Source organism: Salvia hispanica, chromosome 4, assembly GCF_029641045.1.
Source record: "Salvia hispanica isolate PSC_SH4W2 chromosome 4, Shi_PSC_v1, whole genome shotgun sequence".
NCBI lineage: Eukaryota > Viridiplantae > Streptophyta > Magnoliopsida > Lamiales > Lamiaceae > Salvia > Salvia hispanica.
The window spans coordinates 34,524,592-34,546,980 of NC_142695.1; the positions used below are offsets into that span (position 1 = coordinate 34,524,592).

Below are 22,389 nucleotides of genomic sequence, written 5' to 3' on the forward strand. Positions count from 1 at the left end.
AGTTAATATCCCCTAAAAGGTAAACATAAGAGTGGAGAGTTTATAAGGGTCTACTTAATTTGTTTGGAGTTACTAGCTAAGATTGACAACCTTAATATTAGTAATATGGGGTATTTCTTTTTTGCTTCTAGAGGAAAACTTAAGTTCCATATTTGTACTGGACTTTTTTTAAAATCTGACTTTGGGAGACGCATAGACCTCATGCGTTTTTAAAATCCTTTTAATGAAACGCACTAGCGTCATGCGTTTTAGGGTAAGACGCATAGACCTCATACGTCTTTGAATTTATTTATTTTTTTATTAGAAGACGCACGCATGACTGTCATGCGTCTTAGGGTAAGGCGCATAAGCGCCATGCGTCTCTTCGTCGATTTAAAACAGTCGCGAGGCAGAGGCAGTAGCTTCATTCTGCGCAAGAGAGAAAGAAAGAAAAGGGGCAGGCGATTTGTTGGTCAATTTCCGGCGATTCTCGCCGATTTCCGACCATTTCCTCTTATCTTTCAGTAAGTTTTGTTCAATCTTTCAACATTTCTCACTTATTCGTTGTTTATTGCATAACATTAGGGTCTCTAATGCCAAACTTGTCAAATTTACTAAATTAGGGTTTATAGAAAAAAATTGTCTCTAATTGTTATTATGTTGTATATTTTTTTATGCAGAAATGATGCCCGTATTTGTGAGTTTGTATTGGGGTGGTAGAATAGTTCAACTTCCTCAAGTGGGTATTGGTTATGATCCACCTCGTGCGAGAGGCTCCATCGTATTGAATTCATGTGTCTCATTCTCTGAATTAGTTCCAATGATATGTGCTAATATAAGAATAGATATGAATCAACATTCCATTGAAATATCATGGAGGCATTGTCTCTATGGTACCGGTATAAGTTACATATGTATTGGGGTTGACAGTGATGAAAGTGTGTTGTTTATGTTCAATGAGGCTCAAAATTCTACTCGTCATATTGAATTATTTCTTGAGTATTCGCCTTTAAGAAATGTAGAAATCCCACCAATTGTTGATTACGGTGTTGGATCATCTACGAGGGTTGAATATATGAGCTTTGATTGTGGTATGAATGAGCAAGCAGATGTTGTTGATGCTACTGATGTTAGAATGAATAATCAAGTGAATGTTCAGGATAATGTTGATGTTGATGTTGTACGAAGAGACCGTGATCCACCATTGTCGTGCAAGGTGAGCAACCCGTGATGATTCTATTTTAAGTGATGATTCTCCAGCTGATATTTCCAGTGATGAGGAGGTAATATATAAACCCGTCGTGCAAGGTGAGCAACCACTTCCAGAATACGTTCACAGTGGGTTGAAATATTTTTGCAAATTACCGAGTTGTCCTTCTGGGGTACCTAATGTTGGTAATGAGGAACATCCATATCGGATTAATGCGGGAACAAAATTTGATAGCAAGTTGCATGTGAAGACTGCTATCACTATGTGGAGTTTGGGGCAACATCGACAATTTAGGGTGGTGGAGAGCAAATTAAGAAGGTGGCATGCTAAATGCAAATATCCAGCATGGAGGACAAAAGATGGGGTAGCTATTATCAGCGAGACCGACGCTGAAAAAGCGAATGAATGTTCTTGGGAAGTTTCTGTGACACAACGGGCCCATGATGATATGTGGGAAATAGGAAGTGGGTGGAACGCCATAGTTGTGAAGGCCATCGTAATGATAGAGGACATGCTAACTTTTCATCAATAATGATTGCTTTGTGTATTCGCCATCAATTGCTAAAAAATGCTGAGTACAAAGCCGCAGCTGTAAGAAATTTTGTTCATGACAAATTTCATGTGGTAATCAGTTATAAAAAGGCATGGTATGCGCGGAGAAGGGCTATAGAGATTGTATTTGGTGGGTGGGAGGAGTCATTTAGACAGTTGCCAAACTACATGCTTGAACTGCAGTCAAGGTGTCACACCCAACCCTGTCTGACGTAACTACTTATAGTAAATAAATTCAAAATTCAAAATATATGATCCACACATCAAGTAAAATAAAATCACACATACTATATAATTTCAAAAACCAACATTTATCAGGTACATATTTCAAAACATTCTACACAGTAGTGGGACCCTCTCACCACTCTATATACTGTACATTTATCTAAATGCAAAAATGATGAGGAGGAAAAGGTTGCCAAAATGTGTCAGCCACCGACCCTAATAACATGTGGAGTTCCTATGACCCACGTCAACGAATAATTTCACTGATATCTTATTCCTAAAAAATATTAGTGGTTTATATGAGCCACAACTCAGTGTATATAAACCTTACCTTTAATTCCACATGCCAGATTATTGTACATCGTTATTGTACATCGTTGCGCCACCTAAGGTTGCCTCGAACCTTTCATATCTCATGTCCCATTCCCCAATAAAGAACTGACGCGTTTCTTCCCAATTAGTTCCTTTCTTACCACGCCGATTATTTTTTTCCAAATGATCGGCTTCTTTGAGCATCCTATCTACGGATTGAGGAATCTCCTGGTACTGATTAAATTGTCTGCGCACTCGTCCAGCCTCATGCGCCTCGACATATGCCCAACATACCAAATAAGTGTCACAATGGGAGCATCCAGTCACATCCCTACAGTAGTCAGGAAGCATGCAATTTGCATATGGCGTCCACAAAAACTACAAAACCAACAATGTAAAAGCCAAATTAATTTCATAATAAATTCATAAATTCATAAATTAAGTAAAAAAAAAGACAGTCACCTGCCCAGGTTTAATCAAAGATATTTGATCACGGTAATGCTCAACCGAAAATCTAGGAGCATTTCCTATATGCGTAGTTCATTTCCACCTATAAATAAAATTGATGTAAAAAGCCGTTGTCCCAAGATACATAAACGAATAAATGTTTAAATACATACCTGGTGCCACATGGCGTATATGGCTCGTGCACGAGCGCTCCTATGAATGACGGCCACAATGTGGGCATTCTTTCCCACGCCCATAGCTGCAGAAGCACCATAGGCCCATCCAACTCTTTCCTCTGATCTATGGAAGCCCCACACAGATAATGATACAGGTACGACAAAGCCGCACTACCCCAACTAATATTCTGCACTTCGTCCGGATCCACCAATGCATTCAGCCACATATAAGGAACCTTACACCCCGTGGTGTCTGGTAGAATGAGTCCTCCTAACAAGATTAGGGCATGGATACATGCCCTTTGGATATATACATATGTAGGTAGGTCATCACCCAAAGGTATCCTCGTTTGATTGATCAGAGCGGTCATCAGCAAACCACCTTGCTTTGTCTCTGACCCTGTATCTGGTAACCATCCCAGCAAAGCTTGGCACTTGCTAGGCCAATCGGGATATCTGACATGATAGTCACGACCTGTGAAAACGTGACCGTCCGCTCTCAAGCCCCAAATGGCTTGCATATCTTCTAAAGTCACCATCGCCTCTCCAATCGGTAGATGGAAAGTGTGCGTTTCCGGCCTCCAACGCTCAATCAAAGTCGTGATAAGCCCATTGGCGACCTTCATCGACTTCCCACAATCCATCACGCCTTTGAAACCAAATCTCTCAAGCCAATACATCACATTGTCATGAATATCCACATCCCAAATCTTACTTTCCGTTCGTCGAACTTTGAAAACATGTGTTGTGCCATCATTCAGTAGTTTATTTGAAATGTGTTTTCTCTGAAGAAATAGTACTGACGAATCTTCGGGTCCATATAATAACGGTCCGCTAGAACTTGAAGTTTCCATCTAATCTAAGGAATTGCCTATTATCCTACTTGATCCAAACAAGCAAAACAAAGTCACATAATCATATCTCAAAGAAGGGAAAAATGGTTTACAGCAAAGAAGCGCAAAACTTGTACACAATAAACAAGGTTGCGGTTGAGGGATAAAATCCAAAGCATCTCAAACATATCTCAAAGAAGGGAAAAATGGTTTACACAATATCACAACCAAAATCACAACATCAAGCATCTCAAACACATCAAAAACTATACTATAGAATGAATTTCAACAATAAAATCCATTATAACTAACAAAACAACAAAACATCGGTCAAAATTGAACAATTTGTAATAAACCCTAACTTACAAAATTGGGAGAAATCTACACAAAATATGCAGTAAACACCGAATTAAGGGATAAATATTGAAAGATTGAAGAAAACTTACCGTAATATGTTGGAAATCTGCGAGATTCGCCGGAAAATCGCCTGCCCTTTCCCTCTCTTGTGCATAATGAAGCTCTCCGCCTCGCGACTGTTTTAAATCGACGAAGAGACGCATGACGCTTATGCGTCTTACCCTAAGACGCATGACAGTCATGCGTCTTCTAATAAAAAAAAAAATTCAAAGACGCATGACCTTAATGCGTCTCTCCCAAAGTCGGATTTTAAAAAAAGTCCAGTACAAATATGGAACCTAATTTTTCCTCTAGAATCAAAAAAGAAATGCCCCTTAGTAATATACAATCACCAGTCAATGCAAATAATCAGGCGACTCTCCCTAATAACCATGTTGTCACGTTTAAGATATGATATCATATCCCTGGAATTTTCTTGTTTCTCTAAAGTTAAAATCGATGTTTACTTGCTTTATATTAATTATTCTGTTTACATTGATTATTGTTACGGACATGTTCGCCATCCAACAAATGGCAAGAAATGACACTAATTCTTGACATATCAAGTTGTTCACTTTCCTATTTATATTTCTTGCGAGCCCTCGAAATCATAGAAGGCCCACACTGTTCATTCGATAATATGTAGGATTTAATTCTTCGAAATTTGGTGTTATTTGAATCTGCTTGGAAAACTGAACCAAGAAATATGCGAGATTACCATTTCACCCTTTCTTTTTCAACCCCCCCCCCCTCCAATCGCACAACACGCATAACATTTGAACTCGCCCAAATCAAAGCTCCTGTTAGCCTTAGGTCGACATCTTCATTCAAAGAACCGCATGGCATACCCGTTCGCACTACCAAGAAATCTTGTTTGGTAATATCTTCACTAAATGTCAATGATGAGGTTGTGTTCACCAATTTTGGAGATTGAAGTTGGACTACTGACTGGTGTTTGTGGCATTTTTTGGCCATTGTTCTGACTTCCCCCACCTTTATCAATCCAAAGAGCAAACCCCATCAACAACTCTACCTCTACATGTGTACGTGTTCAAAAATTCCAACACTTCTCTTCCTTTTCTCTCAAAACATGTGGACAACCGAGGTGGTCATATCAGAGTACCGTCCTCTTAATGTTCGATCGTTCTTGTACCATTACCATCTTGCTGAAAAGCCTAGATTATTAAATAGATGGTCAATTAATTAAATAGAAACCAATGCAAGAATCATTTGATCATCCACATAAGCCAACATACGAGAAATATAATTGAATTCATTCGTAGGAAATAAATATCTTATGCCATAACATTCCACAGAGAAATCTATCTACTTATATTCAAATAAAAAAAAAATCATAAAACAATAGTTTTAAAACATGAAAACTAAAATACTACACCCTTGGATTATTTAATTGTAGTTGGATCGTCCATCACTCCATAGAATGATTGGAGAACTCAGCGGTTGGTTCCATCTTCTTCTGTATGGAGAGAGTTTTGTTATGTAGTATAAAAGTGAATACGGAATGGGAACCTCTCTTTTTTGTGCCCTAGCTTCCATATTTATACTCCATGTAGTAAAAATATGTCAAAATAATTAAAATCTATATTAGAGCAATTTCGTACTCGACCGGATGGAATTTAAGGATGAAATCCTATCCGTCTGGGTAGACATCTCTAGAGTCCACCTCTCGGGACCCGGTCGAGTGGATTTTTGGAAGCAAATCCTACCCTTTCATGTACAACTCTTTGTTCCTTTTCTGACCGAATGGGTGTATTTTCAAGCACAACTCCTATCCAATTGGTTAGGAGCCTTTGACTTCGGCCTTATACTATGTTGGTATCCATTCTTCCTCCGGTTTTACCTTTTTTCACCTATTTATTCACATAAACTCATCAAGGCATCAAATGATATGAAATTTATTAGAAGTCTATCTATGAAGCTATAAAATAGAATAATAAGTATATCAATCAACTCTAGTTTCTTACAAAAAATACGATTTTATTATCAATACATCGAGAGTTATGAACTTTGTCGCCATATCATCATGGGAAAATCATATAAAGTTTAAAAGTAATGATGTTATATTTCAGTTTCAAAAGTTATGAATGACTAGAAAACAATGAAAAGTTATTGTAAATTATGTGGTCATCTTTTAATTGATTGGCCCAGTTGAATTAAATTGAGGCATGATACTCACTTAGGCTTAGTATAAAAGTTTTAAAAATTATAATGTTACATTTCAATTTCATAAGCTATAAATTGACTTAGAAAACAACGAAAAGTTATTGTGCAATTACGTGGCCATCTTTTAATTGGTTGGCCCAGTTGAATTAAATTGAGGCATGAAACTCAATTAGGCCCATTACTTACCTATGAGTCGCTCGATGGATGCCATGTCCTTGCTCCACTTGGATTTCCATTCATGTATGTCCGATTGAGGATTGTGCTTGTTGTGTGAAGGAATCATGTCTCCAACCTTTCTTAGTCATTTATTATTCAAATGTTTTTTTGTACTCTCTAAGGCGGTTTCTTTCTCTTGTGTTTTCTTTGTTATCACTCTCTCATGCACAATTTATTAACATTAAAAATAATTTCAACTATGCAGGTAATTCTAGTATAGCTAAAGATAAGCATAGGACATCGAACTAGAAGAACTTATATGCAAATGATTACTACAAGCAAGTGTCATATACTATTCAAATAAATGAGGTTTTTGGATTGATTTTCTATAAATAAAACAAAATAAATAAAATTAAGATACATTAGACAAGATATTGAATTTTTGGGAATTGATTTCTGATAGGGCTCGTTTCAAGCATGGTTTAATGATGGTTATCATACTAAATGGGGTGTTGATGTTAGAAATAGTGGAAGATTAACCGTGCAGGAATTGGAAAACAACGAAGTGGTAGTGTGCAGTGATCCAATTGCGCAAGAAACAAAAATGACCAAGAATTGAGGCAAACTGATCAAGAAAACAAGATTGACTATACCGAGTAGCTGTGCAAACTGATCAAGAGAGCGAGCGGACCATGCTGAGTATTTGTGTAAACTGATCAAGAGAGTCTGAGCACAATAAGTTGCGAAAGGATGAGTCGGATGAGAGAGAAAGAAGGAGTGCGCTTTTTAGCAAGGATATTAATGCCAAATCATGAGGATCTTGCCCTAGGATTGGTGCCCAAGCCGTCCTATAAATAGAGGAAGAAATGTGGAAGAAAATATCATCTCTCGCCTTCACACTTTCACACACCACGGAGTTAGCAGCAAGCATGGAGCAAGGAGGTTAGACAACAGCTGGAATCGGAGTTCTACCACAAAAACACTCTTTTCTTCCTTGTGTTGGAAGAAGAGAGCCTAGTTTAGAAAGAAACCTTTGTTTGTTCGCGTTTTTCCTAAGTTGGGTTGATACCTTTGTTCACTTTGTTTTTTTGTTCTTTGGTGATGTTCTTTTGAATCTATTGTTACTTATAAAGTTTTTCTCATTTAGATCGCAATTTTTAAGTTTGTTGACGTTCTATCTTTGAATCTGAAGTTTCGATTGTTGTTTGAGTTTGAATTGCTGGAGTTTGTTGATTGAAATGGAGGTTGTGATGGATGCTGGTATAGATCTGGAGTTTTCAGAGTTGGATTTTGTTCTGATCATGTTCGGTTGTGTTTGATTGACACTGGTTGCTTAGATATGGTTTCGTAATGTTCTAATCATTGTTTGCTGTTTTGGATTTAGTCATTCCTAGTTAAATTTACGTCGATCTGAGTTTTACATACGTCAGTTTGTATGAAACTAGCATAGGTACTGTTGATGTAATATCCCTAACTTTTGGGAAATTTAAAATTTAAAGTTAAGAGTTAAGAGTTTATGATATAGTGGAGTGTTGTTCTTTTTTTTATTGTTATTATTAGAAACATGAGAAATAGAAAAATAGAAATTAAAGAAGAATTAAAGAAAAATAAAGAAAGAGGAATTAGAGAGTGGAAAAAGAAAAAAGGTGTAATATCCTTACTTTTAGAATATTAGAATTAGAATTAAAGTTATAATTATAGTAGGTGTTTATATAATTTAGAAGCATTAGAAATAAAGAAAATAGAAAAATATAAAGAAGATTAAGAAAAAGGAGAAAGAAAAAGAATAGAAAGTTGATGAGAAAATAAGAAAAGAAACGTGTCATATGGGGGATTTTAGGAAGAAGAAATAGAGAAAAAAAGAAAATAGAAATCAAAACTCATCATCCTCATCTATCTCTCTCCACGCTACTCCCTCATTCTCTGTAAGTTTCGACAGCTTCTCTACTCCCTCCGTTCAGCCACCGTGCCGTCACCGAGATAGCTCCGGCGAATCCACTGTGATGCAAATAGCCCACTCTATTAACCCCAGGTCCCAATTTTCATTAGCTCTTCTCAATTTCAGAAATTGAGTTGTCAAACCCACTTCCAAAGTAGTTGAAATTAGAGGTTAGATTCTTCCATAGCTCATTTAATCTTGTTTCTAAGTATAGTAGTGGTGTCAATTGAAGTGAATCCATGCCCAAAATTGAATAGAAAGAAGCTCAAGTTTTTTCCTTTTTGTGCTAACTTGAATTTCGAATTTTGATTGAGCTTTTTGATGATGTAGGACTTATTATTAATTAAATTGGTTTTGAAAGTATGTAATTGGAATTAAATGGTGAAATATAAGCATGAAAGTGATAGGAAAAATCTGATTTTGGGGATGATAGTTGACCATAAGCTCTCGATATGATTTAAGATAGTCACTTGCTAATTTTATACTACATGATGTTGGGGTTGCCTTGTGGTGAAGTTTGATGTTGATCATTGTTCCATATTCAGGCTGAAAATTCTTTAAAATGATATGGTAAAAGAGGTTTAGTTGTTGGTTATTACCAAAACGTTTAGAATTGAAGTTTTAGCTTTAAAATGTCAATACTTTGAGTTAACTTCAAAATAAAGTGGTCGTTACATATTGTAAAATTAGCTAGGTTTATTTTATGGAGAAAAATGGAACTGTGAAGTTTATATTTTGGGACAGCTGGATATACCTTTCGTTTTCCAGAGTAGTTGGATAGTATTATTGAATTACTTTGCTTCTTTTTTGGTATAAATATAGTTAGAAATGTTTTAACATGTATGTAGGCTTTTAACAACTTGTTTTGTGATGATGGAAATAGCGTAGAAATGGAAATAGATAGATGTGATGATTTGGTTTTTACTTGTGTTAAACTGTTTATTAATGGATCGAAAATGTGAATGCTTGAAAACTTAGGCGAACCTGGTGCGAGCTCAAGTAATAGGGGAAAAGGCCAGAGCCAGGGGCTGAGTAAGCAAGTAATAGAGTTTTTGTGACGTGTATAGGTAGCGTACGCATATTCTAGACTTTAATCCCTTTAACTTAGATACATATTGCTATTTTTTTATGTGTTTTTTCTGCTTATACAATAGAGCTTAAATATGATTGTGTGAATTGTATGACTCAAGGACAAGAAAAGTAAGATGTTGGAATTATGTGTTGAATTTGTGAATTGATATGGTATACAATGTGTAAGATGATTTAAAAGTATATGTATTGAACAATGTGAAAACGGATATGAAAAGTATATGTTACGCCCCATTGCTTAAGTGAATCACAGGGTATAGTTGGCATGCCATAGGACAACAGTACTGCACACATCTTTGATCATTCGTCTTCCGGATAACCGAAGCGATGATCCATATGATATGTTGATAGTTGATATGAGCCCTATATGGGTAATATGTGACAGACGCCTTACGATAGGCCATACAGGAGATTACAACATCTGATAGTATCTCACACATATGTATATATGACAGAAGCCCTCATTGGGCTACTTATAGTGTCCGTGTACCCGTATCCACCACTAAGCATATCTTGGAGGCTGGATGTGATATTTGATTTGGAAATGACATGTTGTGCCTTGAATATCTAAATAGTTTTCTTAAAGCATATTTTGTTGATTGATGAAAGAAATTGACCGCTAACATGATGATATGTTATTTTGTGCCATATAGATTTGATTGACTGGTAATAAATGGTTGTTATTGAAAGTATCATGTGACTAATATTTTGTGTTTGTTGTATAGTTGATCAGAATAGTTTGGGAGACATTATATAAAGTGTTATAGTAAACTATATCAGTTATGAAATGAAAAATGAATAGATATTGTGTAGCATTCCAAGTTAGAATTTGATATTCTGTGTAAGTGATATCGATTGGAGTTTTTCGAGATTGATTTATGGAATGCGTTTACACTACGAGCTTTTCGAAGCTCACCCCCCTTCTTCTCCCTCTTGCAGAGTATAGAAGTGAGTGATCTCGCTTGTTGAGCAGCTGCACGTGTGAAGTCACTACGCCCCTTTTTGTCGGTAAAGTTGGAGTTTCACGTGGCATGCTTAAGTTAACCTTTTGGTTGTATATGGTTGATCTGAAGATGTAAGGTTATGAAATCTTCTTTTGCTAGTGGGGTTGTAAGTATTTATCGAAACAGGTCATCGTTGTTTTCGTTATGTGTAGTAGTAAAGTTGTGTTATCAAGATTAACAATGTCAGTATATAAGAGTGTTGCGCGTTGGGGGTTTGCAAAATAATAAAAAAAAAAAAGTTATGCAGGTTAAATAGGCAGATTTTGTTTAGCGATCGAACCAGAATGTGACACCACTTATTTAGTTAAAACTAACCGAGTAAGGGGTGTTACAGTTGATCTGTTTTTATTCCGTTCAATTTGCATGGATCTAGTTCTGATCAGATTTGATCTGATTTGATTTACTTCCTGCTTTATGTTAGATGCTCTGTTCAGATCTGCCGCAATTGCTTAGCTAGTCTATTTCAGCTGTTTGGAGAAGAAGAAGATCGTAGTGAGTTAGCATTGCAGTCTCTGTCACCTTTTCATTTGTTCCAGCTTTATTTGCAATGTCCGTGGTCCCGTTTTACTTTATGCAGTGTACCTTCAAGTTGTCTAGTTTAGTTTATCAGTTGGAAGTGAGAATGAAATCGTCAGTCTAGGTCTAGTTTAGTTTAAGTTGATCAGTTCGGTAGAAGTTAGTTTCAGTAGTCCAGTCCAGTAGAGTAAACTTAACCCACTCTCAAAATGTGGCAGCAACCAACTTCCCAAATGTCCCAAACACAAGTCAAGACACCTTCATCTATGTGAGATTCGACCCTTATTTTCCTTTACTAATTAATAGTATTGTGGGTTAAGGTCTTGGTAGCAATTTTCGTTCTGATTTGTGCACCCTACGACAGGTATATTATCTAGGAGTTGCCTTGATCGTTGGTCAGCGTCTTCTTGATCATTCTGCACTTATTTGCTATTTCAATTTGTGAGTGTAGAACGAAACTTACACAAAACTGAACAGACATGTATTCTAATTTCATCGACTCTTTAGTTATTCCAATTATTTAGTTCTATATTTATTCGACGCAAACTTTACTAGGATTTCTTCCCTATCGTGTATCAATACTCATGTCACAAATATTGTATGAACACATAAGATAAACCAATCAAAACTATCACCGGTCGGTGATTCACATCAATCAAGGTGACCGGTAAGTTGAACAAAAGCTCAGAAATAATCAAGCAAAACGAATTATGAACATTAAAGTTTAAACATTACTAAGAATTACATAAAAGTCAAATACTATCAATCTCTAACATTCTACTATTGTTTAGAAATTTTTAGACAGATGAACTAAAACAATAATCAAATAAAAAAACATGTAATACAAACTAGGGAAACTTCGTGTTGGAGTTCGATGTCTTCAATTTTCTTGTCTTGATTTTCAAAGCTCCTATGCAAAATGAAAAACTTAAAGCACAATTAGACCCTTATAATGCCCACACTCTTAGGTCTATCTGTTTTCCAAATCTAACACATGGATCCTCTCGATTCCTCCACATGCCAATAAATCAACAAGATATGTCACTCAACTTGAAGAATCATACACAAAATTGAACAAAGTAAATATAAGTCTTGTATATCAAAATAGGAATTAAATAAACATGAAGAGTTACTTTATAATCCACATAATTCAACAAATTAGTTATCCATAGACAAAGTAACACAATCAATAAAAAATAAGAAAAATAAAAACTATCAATGACAAAACCCAGAGGTAGAATCTTGATGGCTTTAGTCTTTTCTTAATTCTCTTGCTCCAATCTCCAAGTCTGAAATGATGTATGAATATTTGGTGATGTATCTTTTGGAGAGGGAATTCTCATGTCTCTTCTTCAATGATAAAGTATGAGGAGTATTTATAGTGGGTGTTTTCCTCCATAAGAGAAATAGCGCAAACTCCATTCCCCATCCGAATTCAGCGGGTAGCTAATTTCATCTCAACAGGTTGCTCAGAGACTTCGGTACTCTTCTCGGCAGACTATTGACACCATCTCAGCAGCCGTCGGTCGTAACACCGATGCAGGAACAAATTCCGAGACATACCACTAGGTTCTGCCGACTGCTGGTCTGCTCGGCGGCCCCTAACTCTTTCTCAGTAGATCGCTAACTAGGGCACTTTCTCCGGTCTTTGTTTCTAACGTTTTTCTGCCATTTTTTACGTCTATTTTCCATATTTATCAAAAAACACGTCAAAATATCAAAATGTATAAAATATGCAATTTAAGAACATATTTTGCATGATTGACATTTAAAACAAGCCAAATATAGGTCATAAAAACATGCCAAATCCGTGTTTATCAATTGAGTTTAGATCTAAGTATTGGTGTGTTTGTATTCTAGTTTGTTACATGAGAGATTAACTATTTCTCACAGAATGACCTAGCTAAAAGAGGTGTTGGTTTTAGTATGACTTGATGGTCTAGTCCTTACAATTATAATTTTAATGGTAATTTTTCTTCGTTATTTTAGAGATGCTCCGATCGTGGACAACCGAGATGGTCATATCAGAGTACCTTCACCTTCCTCTTTATGTTCGATCGCTCTTATACCACCACGACATACATTCCAATCCAATTCATCAATGTATTTCTGAATGTCCTAATAAACATATATACTACAAATAATAGGTATACTGACTTGTCAAACCAATGACATTAACACCAAATTCAAATATAAACCGAAATGAATGATAGGCACCAATAAATTATGTTGTTTAATGTATAATTTAGTATATTTTATGTATTAAGAAAATGGATTTGTAAGGTTAAACTTTTACTATGATATGCCCGCAAGACCCGCCACACTATTTTTAAGGGGTTAAGAACATATTCCTACGGACCGCTCCATTCAAACAATCTGAGCCCTTTTATTCTAAACAATATGTTTTGGAGCGGACCGCTACATTTTCAATTAATTTCTTAAAACAATAAAATTCTGGTATTAATTTATCTGTTATTGTTGTTAATTTGTTTTAGTGCGACATGCACCCGCCACCAGTATTGGTTTTGAGGTGGAGTACTTTTTATCCATTTAATGTGGAAAAAACAAAATATTTCTTTTTATTTTTATTTTTGACTGATTCAACTATACTTGTACTATAATTCACTAAAAAGAATGTTAGTCTCCAATATGAAACTGAGGAAAGTTAGTCTCCAATATGAAACTGAGGAAAATGGAACGAGCTCCAATATATGTTTGTCTCACAAGTTTCCCATCTTTAATCTGGTCTTACATTAAGATTAAAGTTTAAAATTGGTCATGTATATTTGAGGGGAAAAAAATCGATTCTACATATTAGGTGTTGTGTGATACTTCTGGTTTTAAACAATACGTTTTTATCTATATTTAATATTTTCGTAAAAGATTAACAGTCAATTATACGAACTTATTGATATTTTGGTCTTACTGATGAGTTAAATATAGACAAAAGAATACTGTGTATGACCAAAAGGCAAAAACTAACTCACTTAAAATATGTAGGACCAAATAAGTGTTTTGTACAAATGTACAAGGCCTTTTCGATTTTAAAATGCAGTTCATTGTTAATTTTTTACGAAACTGAAAAATAAGAACCAAAACATATTGTTTAGAATAAAAGTCAACAAACTAAATATGCAGAGTAAAAAAGTTTTTTTTAAATAAATGTACGAGCTAATTATTACCTCTATCCACAAGAAATAGTTTAGTTTTACCATTTTGGATTGTACATTAAAATAAGACATATTTCTAAATATAAAAAGTTAAATATTTAAATACTACTAATAATATGAATTTCATAATCCACTAACATTATTTCTCTTATTTTTCTCCATTCTCTTACTTTATTAATTTCACATTAAAATTCATGTCATGCATAATAATATTTATTTTTGGTTCACGGAGGTAGATATAGTATTAATATGATAAGTAACTTTTATGGATAAGGATTAAGGACACATTCTTTTAGCCACAATTCTTAAAAAAAGACTACCCCACGCGTAATCGTATTCCTAATTCCTCTAATTAAATGACTTGAATCGCCGGTCAATCAAATAAAACACAATATAAATAAGATTCTTAATTTGAAATATAATTCTTACAGTTGTATTTTACTTGGAAAACAAAGAAAAATGAAATCTACTCTGATTAAATTCCAGAGGACTCATTCTTGAATCACACGGTAAACAGTAGTTTTCCCACGTAATTTTATTCGTCAAAATTCAATGTCACATTTTCCAAATTAAACCCTATCATTTCACCTATAAATTACTAACCACAAAACACACATTCTTCACAAAAAAGAAAGAAACATCAACAATCAACATGCCTCGTTCTTCAATAGTGATGAACTTAGTGAAGACAGTGAAGGAGAAGGTAGTCAAAGCGAGAGCGTATGACGTGTTCATCAACCACCGAGGCACCGACACGAAGCGCACGGTGGCAACGCTTCTGCACGACCATCTGTCCCGGCTTCGGGTGCGCCCGTTTCTGGACAGCAAGGACATGAAGGCGGGCGACAAGCTGTTTGACAAGATTGTTAGAATTTTTGGGCTTCCATATGACTAATTTAATGTGTATGGCTATCTTTCAGTTGCCCAATTAAAGTGATCCAATAAAGATTAAGGTTTGGGCTAAAGTGTATTTAATTTTTATGGAAATAAGTGTAGATACCATAAAGTGATTTTCTATTTGATGAGGGACCAAATAGAAAATAAAGGGGTTTATATTTAATATAAATATAAGCTAGGTTATGGTCCCCAAGCGTCAGAAGAACATTCGATATCTCTGTATTCTCTCGGCAGACTATTGCGAAGAATGTCTCAAAGCAATTCCGCCGTTCAATTCTAGATGGATCAAGGTACGCTTCCACTCTATAGTTTGTGCTCCTTCTCCATCGTTCTTGGTTAATCATCATAGAGAGCTTTATGTAATTGTTCACTCAATTATTCCAATAAGTGGTATCAGAGCCACTCTATTGATGATTCTCAGAGAATTGGAAAAGGAGAATTAGGTTTATGTTCTTGCTTGCTTTCGGTGAATCTATAAAACTTAGATTTATGTTTTGTGGATTTATTTGGTTGTTTGATTATGTGTATCTTTTGTCGCGGTTTTCTAAGAACGATTATTCTGTGTATATAATCTGTCCGTGACTGTTGATTCTTTGGTTAATAATTTCTATTATCTCTGTTACGGTTTTTTGAGTATGAATGGCTGATAAGGACGCATGGTTGTTTTATTTTCTTTTGGGATTTATTAATTGAGATTTGAGTCCAGCCTGGTTTGGAAGAAATCTATTATTTCTATATATATGCATATATTATATAGATTATGTTGATAAATCAATTTGTATGATTCAAGTTTCCATATATATATGTATATATATTTGTTGCTGTAGCATGCATATACGTTTATGTATTCGTGCTGCGTGAATTCCTTTTTGGCAATTTTTATGCACGTATACAGTATTTGTTTGGAACTTCGGATGATAGATTGAAAAATTAGGAATTCTATTTATTGGTAATTCATTGTCATGGTATGAATTGAGCTATATGGTATTGTTTGGCTGTTTTGATGTTGCTTTTGAATATTTTTATGTTTGTTGGTTGCAATTTTGGGAAACATCAAAATTTGGATTTTGTCGATTTTAATAAAAATCGGATTTGGAAAAATTATATGAAATCCCATTAGGAGTCAGCTATTTGCGATTTGCTGGGGAGTTATAGGGCTGGCCGTCAGGATTTAGCGACTTGCTGAGTTCGCAAGGTATGCGAACCCAGTGACTCGTTGGCTGGCCACTATATTCTGGAAAGTTATCAACGACTTGCTTGCAAGCGTTTGTATTCAGTTTTAAAATTTTAAATTCAATAATTTTGGTGCATCTCATGTTCCTTTTATTGATGTGTGTATTTTAATGCGGATATTAGTCAGCCCAAAGGAAGATTAATATTTGGCATGAAATACACACATATCTTTGGTGATGAATACGTGACAATTATTCAGTTTTCGTGTAAGTAGTGTGATGCCCAAAGGTGGACACTATTTGACATGATTTTATTGTCAGTGTTTGATCACTATAAGGAGGTTGCCACTTGCAAGTTCACATTACTGTCAAAAGACTTGATGTGGATGTTGTGCTCGGAACCTCGTAATGTTTTACTAATGTTCAAAGTAGATTAGTCGAAGCAAGACGTTGCAAAAGTAACCTCTCTTGTCTAGACTTCTTTATTGCGAATATTAGGACGGTGATGAGTGTGTATTTTTAATGCGGATATTAGTCGGCCCAAAGGAAGATTATTATTTGGCACGAGATACATACATATCTGTGGTGATAAATGGGTGACAATTATCCAGTTTTTGTGTAAGTAATTGTGATGCCCAAAGGTGGACATTACTTGACATGATTTTATTGTAAGTGTTTGATCACTACATAGAGGTTACCACTTACAAGTTCATATTACTGTCCAAAGACTTGGAATGAATGTTGTGTCGGTACCTCGAGATGTTACCATTTTATTTGAATTTTATGATGTGAGCATGACAATTTATTTGGTTTTGTTCTCTGTTCAATTATGATGTCTGCTTCTGCAGTTTCTTCCAACATGAACAATATGACAGTGTTGAATGGGTCAAATTTTAAGGATTGCGAAGATTATAATTTGATTGCTCTGGGTTGCATGGATCTGGATTACGCACTAAGGATTGAGCAACCTACTTCTCCTACAGACGGTAGTACTTCTTATCTAAGGAGAAACTACGAGAAGTAGGAATACTCGAATTGTGTAAGTCTACTGATCATTAGGTTTAGCATCCCAGAAGCTTTTCGAGGTACTGCATCTAAGTATATCACTAAGGCCAGTGAATACCTTGCCAAAATAAGGAACATTTTATGAAAAACGATAAGGTTGAGACAAGCGTGCTTGATCTGAATAAAGTATATAAGGGCAAGGGCTACATAAAGGAGCACATTATGAAAATGTCTCACGTTGCTTCAATTAAACTTGAATTCTAAACACTTGTATGTGCATTTGGTGTTGCACATCTGGTCAGTATCTCAAGAAATAAAGTAAATGGCATTAAGAGAGCGTATTGAGAATGCTACTATGGATAAGGGTTGATCACAAAAGAAACAACATAAAGATAATGATAGGTGTTTCTTTTGTGGTAAACATGGATATAAAAAGAAGAATTGTAAATATCACGCATGACGTGCAAAGGAAGTTAAAATTCTTGTTTTGGTCTGTTCTAAAGTTAATTTGGATTTAGTTTCTAATGATATTTAGTGGGTAGGTTCTGGTGCTACTACTCACATAAGGTTATCAGTGCAAGACTGTCTGAGCTACTGAAAGTCAATTGATGGTGAAAGATACATCTATGTGGGACATGACAAATCGGTGGAAGTAGAGACTATTGTGCATTGTAGATTGTTATTAAAGACTAGAATTATTCTGTCTTTGAAGGATACTTTATTGTACTATCTTTTAGACAAAATTTGGTTTCGATTTCTGCTTTGGACAAATTTGGTTTCTCTTGTTCATTCAGAAATAGTAAAGTTCTTCCTTCAAATAATTCTAGTATTGTGGGCACTGTTTCCTTAAGTGCATATAACAATCTTTGCATGCTCAATTATGTTACTTCATATTCATAAGCTTTACATGTTGAATCAAAGGGACTAAGCAAATTAAATAATTAGAATTTGGTTAATTTATGACACAAGTGTTTTGATTATTTCTCAAAATAAAAGATTGTGATACCTGTGCCATATGTTGTATTGAATACACTTATCTTTTCAGAACTTGATTTGTGTGTTCAATGTATCGAAGGAAAGCAGACCAAACTTAAGAAATTAGGTGCCAATAGAGCTATACATTTTAGAATTGATATATACGGACATTTGTGGTTCATTCACTTCGGTTTCTTGGAATGATCAACAATACTTTATATTATTCACAAATGAATATTCTTGTTTTGGACACCTACATTTAATCTATTAAAAGTCTGAGGCTTTAGACAAGTTCAAAATATTCAAGGCTGATGTTGAGCTCCAACTCAACAAAAGCATTAAGAAAGTCAAATCTGACTGTGGTGGCAAATACTACGACAGAAATGACTGCTCAGGTGAACAATGACAAAGACATTTTGCCTTCTATTTGGAAGAGTGTGGGATCGTCGTTTTGTACACCATGCCGGGATCGCCTAGCATGAGTGGTGTAACTAAAAGACGAAATAAAACTCTTAAAGATATGTGAAGGAGTATGATTTATCATTCTTCCTTGTCGCATGCGCTTTAGGGAGAGGCATTAAAGACTGTAGCATATATTCTCACTTTGGTCTTCCAGAAAAATTTAGGGGTTTTAAATTTTATGATCCCACAAAAGGAACTAATTTTTGGGACGAGAAATATAGTATTCCTTGAGGATGTTGAGTTTGGGGGGAAGAATGTGTTAAGTAACATTACTTTTGAGGAGGAGTATGTATAGACACCTACTATTGCTTCTGACAATGATCATGTATCAATTACTATCATTGAAGAAGAAGCATATTAAGAACCTCAAGATGATATTGTTGTAAACATTCAATCTCATGCGGATGATAGTATTTAAAGTCAATCTCAACAACCTCAATTAAGACTCTCGTCAATGGTACCACAAATTTTATGAAGTAGTCATTTCATTTGGATTCGGAAATAATGCTATTGATGGTTGTGTGTATCACAAGTTCAGTGGGAGCAAATGCATCTTCTTTGGCATTTGGAATCGAAAGAAATATTTTTCGATAAGGATATATTGCACTAACACCAAGAATTTTCTCTCGAAGAAATTTGAGATGAAAGATCTTGGGGAAGCCTCTTTTGTACTCCCTCCGTCCCAAGGAAGATGACCCTTTCTTGGGCGGCACGGGATTTTATGCAGTTATATTTTGTGTGTTAAGAGGAGAGAGTAAAGTAAGAGAGAGGGAATAAAGTAGAGATAAAAGTGTTTCCATTTTAAGTAATGGGTCATCTTAATTAGGAAAAACCAAAACGGAAAGTGGGTCATCTTCAATGGGACGGAGGGAGTATTTGGAATCGAAAGAAATAATTTTCGATTGTCACAGAAGGGATATAATGAAAAGGTGCCTAAAGTATTTGAGATGCATAATTATAAGTAAAGAAATACCCCTATGACTAAAGGAGACAAACCTAGTCTCATTCAGTGCCCTAAGATAAATCTTAAGATTTAGAAAATGCAGAAGGTTCCATATGCTTCGGTGAGTGAGAGCCTAATGTGTGTTCAAGTGTGTATTAGACCCAATTTGGTTTTAATTGTTTATATGTTGGGCAGCTATTTCAATAACCCGATATGGATCATTAGGAAGCAGCAAAACGGGTTATGAGATATTTATAGAGAACTAAGCATTACATGCTCGCATACAGAAAATCAGATCATTTGAAGAGATCTTTAGGCATTTTGATTCTGATTTTGTTAGATGCCAATACAGTAAAGGATCCATTTTAGGTTACGTGTGTCTGTTGGCCGTAGAGCCATTTCGTGGAGAAGTGTTGAGCAAACACTTGTAGCTACTTCCACTGAACGGAAGTATCCTTAAATTAGTCACACTCCATGTAGAGCCATACACATTAAATTAGTCACACTACATGTTCAAAACACAATATAGAGCAATAACCAAAACTACTCCCACTGAACGGAAATATCCTTAAACAACATAACACCCATTTGGGCTACATGCCCATGAAAGACCTTGGGTGATAGTCCTTTAATGATTGGATTTGTAATCATCAAATCCATCCCTTATGCTCTATATGCATTTGTCCATTCCGAACCCTTTATTTAACAACCATGAAACTTCTGTTGTTTTAGAATATAATACTGCAGAGTTATTGTCACAACATAACTTAAGTGGTCTTTCAATACCTTACAATATGCAGCCTAGTGACAAAATTTCACAGTCATATTCATTAACTAGATGCACCAAAACAAGTTACGAATTCTGTTGTCATGGCAGAAGTAGCTAAAACTCATGTTATTCTCTGCAGAAATAAAATATTATGTTTTGTCCATTATTTTTGGTTTGATCTCACTTTGGGAGGACCAGTTGGAAATAGGCATGTGTGATCACCTTGCATGAAATATCCATGCTACACTCCATAATTGATCTGTTGTTAATTATATTTGCATATGAGATTATTGATGGGTTTAATCATGAAAAAATATGGTGACTGCCCCTTTAGTCCTATGTCGATAAGGTTGATAATAAGATTGTTTGGGAATACACTATGTGATAACATTTTTGAGTGCTCATTCGGTTTGTACACATTTATTTGGTATCATGTGTTGCCCAAGTGGGAGATTGTTAGAATTTTTGGGCTTCCACATGACTAATTTAATGTGTATGGCTATCTTTCAGTTGCCCAATTAAAGTGATCCAATAAAGATTAAGGTTTGGGCTAAAGTGTATTTAATTGTTATGGAAATAAGTGTAGATACCATAAAGTGATTTCTATTTGATGAGGGACCGAATAGAAAATAAAGGGGTTTATATTTAATATAAATATAAGCTAGGGTTATGGTCCCCATGCGTCAGAAGAACATTCGATATCTCTGTATTCTCTCGGCAGACTATTGCGAAGAATGTCTCTGATCGTTTGGAAGATCCATAGCCGCTGCAAAGCAATTCCGTCGTTCAATTCTAGATGGATCAAGGTACGCTTCCGCTCTATAATTTGTGCTCCTTCTCCATCGTTCTTGGTTAATCATCATAGAGAGCTTTATGTAATTGTTCACTCAATTATTCCAACAAAGATCGGCAGTGCGATAGGCGGCTGCAAGATCGGGTTGGCCGTCTTCTCGCCTCGGTATTGCGACTCCTACTTCTGCTTGCACGAGCTCGCATTGATGATGGACCTTAACAAGAAGGTTATCCCCATTTTCTGCGACGTCAAGCCCTCGCAGCTCCGCCTCGTGGACGACGACACCATGTCGCCCGAGGAGGTTGCGAGGTTTGCCCTTGCCTTGGAGGAGGCCAAGGGCACCGTCGGCCTCGACTTCGACTCCCGTCAAGGGTTAGTTCATTGTAATCCCTCTGCTCTGTTAGTGTTGGCCCTTTTTTTTGGCTCTTGTTTTAAAAAATGATACTAGTTAAAGCAGATGGAGAATAATGCAGTCAAGACTCTTCTTTATATTATTCTTTCTCTTACTTTACTCTCTCGTGTAATTTTTTTAAAACGAGTGCGAAAAAGAACTGTGTCAGCACTAATGGAACGGAGGGTACTCGCATTAAAAAAAACTCAATTTTGAAAACCTCCAACTTTTATCCACAGTATTAAAACCTCTAATACAATATTGCTCACTCTGTCCTCGATTTAAAGTCTCACTTTGACTTGGTGCGGATTTTAAAAAATGTGAAGAAAATTGGGTTGAATAAATTAGTGGAATGTGAGTTCTAAGTATATTAGTTTTATAACAAAATGTGAGTGTAATGACTTAGTGAAAAGTGAGATCCAATTACCAAAACTAGAAAAAGTAAATGTTAACATTATTTTGTGGACGAACTAAAATGTCAAAGGTGGACATTATTTCGTGGAATGAGGGAGTATTATTCATTTAATTACAAGTGGAAGTATGTATTTTGTCTATCTCACTAGTACAAATTTATTATTTCGTGAATTGGGGCAGTATTATTCATTTAATTACGAGTGGAAGTATGTATTTTGTCTATCTCACTAGTACTATAATTTGGCAGTAATTGGTCGGACGTGGTGAAAAATGCAGCAAATATTGTGATGGAAAGCCTGGCAGAAATTGAAGATGATGAGCTCGATCAAGATAACAATTTCTCTTTTTACAAAATCCCAACTTTTGCTGCTCAAAATTGA

At 35.5% G+C, this 22,389-nt stretch overlaps 1 long non-coding RNA gene and 2 pseudogenes across 3 annotated transcripts; all 3 read left to right on the top strand.

The window, feature by feature from the left end:
- Positions 1 to 664: 664 nt before the first annotated feature.
- Positions 665 to 1,957, top strand: LOC148928524 (uncharacterized; annotated as a pseudogene).
- A 6,386-nt stretch (positions 1,958 to 8,343) lies between these two features.
- LOC125197181 (uncharacterized) lies at positions 8,344 to 11,513 on the top strand. Of its 3 annotated transcripts, XR_007172006.2 has the most exons (6): positions 8,344 to 8,579; positions 9,388 to 9,476; positions 10,438 to 10,506; positions 10,924 to 10,994; positions 11,237 to 11,286; positions 11,383 to 11,513. It is a non-coding gene; the product is annotated as an uncharacterized LOC125197181 (long non-coding RNA). The 3 variants fall into 3 exon arrangements; XR_007172005.2 differs by lacking the exons at positions 10,924 to 10,994; positions 11,237 to 11,286; positions 11,383 to 11,513 and having other exon boundaries at positions 10,438 to 10,755; XR_016137558.1 differs by lacking the exons at positions 9,388 to 9,476; positions 10,924 to 10,994; positions 11,237 to 11,286; positions 11,383 to 11,513 and having other exon boundaries at positions 10,438 to 10,755.
- Positions 11,514 to 14,861: 3,348 nt separating this feature from the next.
- Positions 14,862 to 22,389, top strand: LOC125195038 (putative 2' cyclic ADP-D-ribose synthase BdTIR pseudogene; annotated as a pseudogene).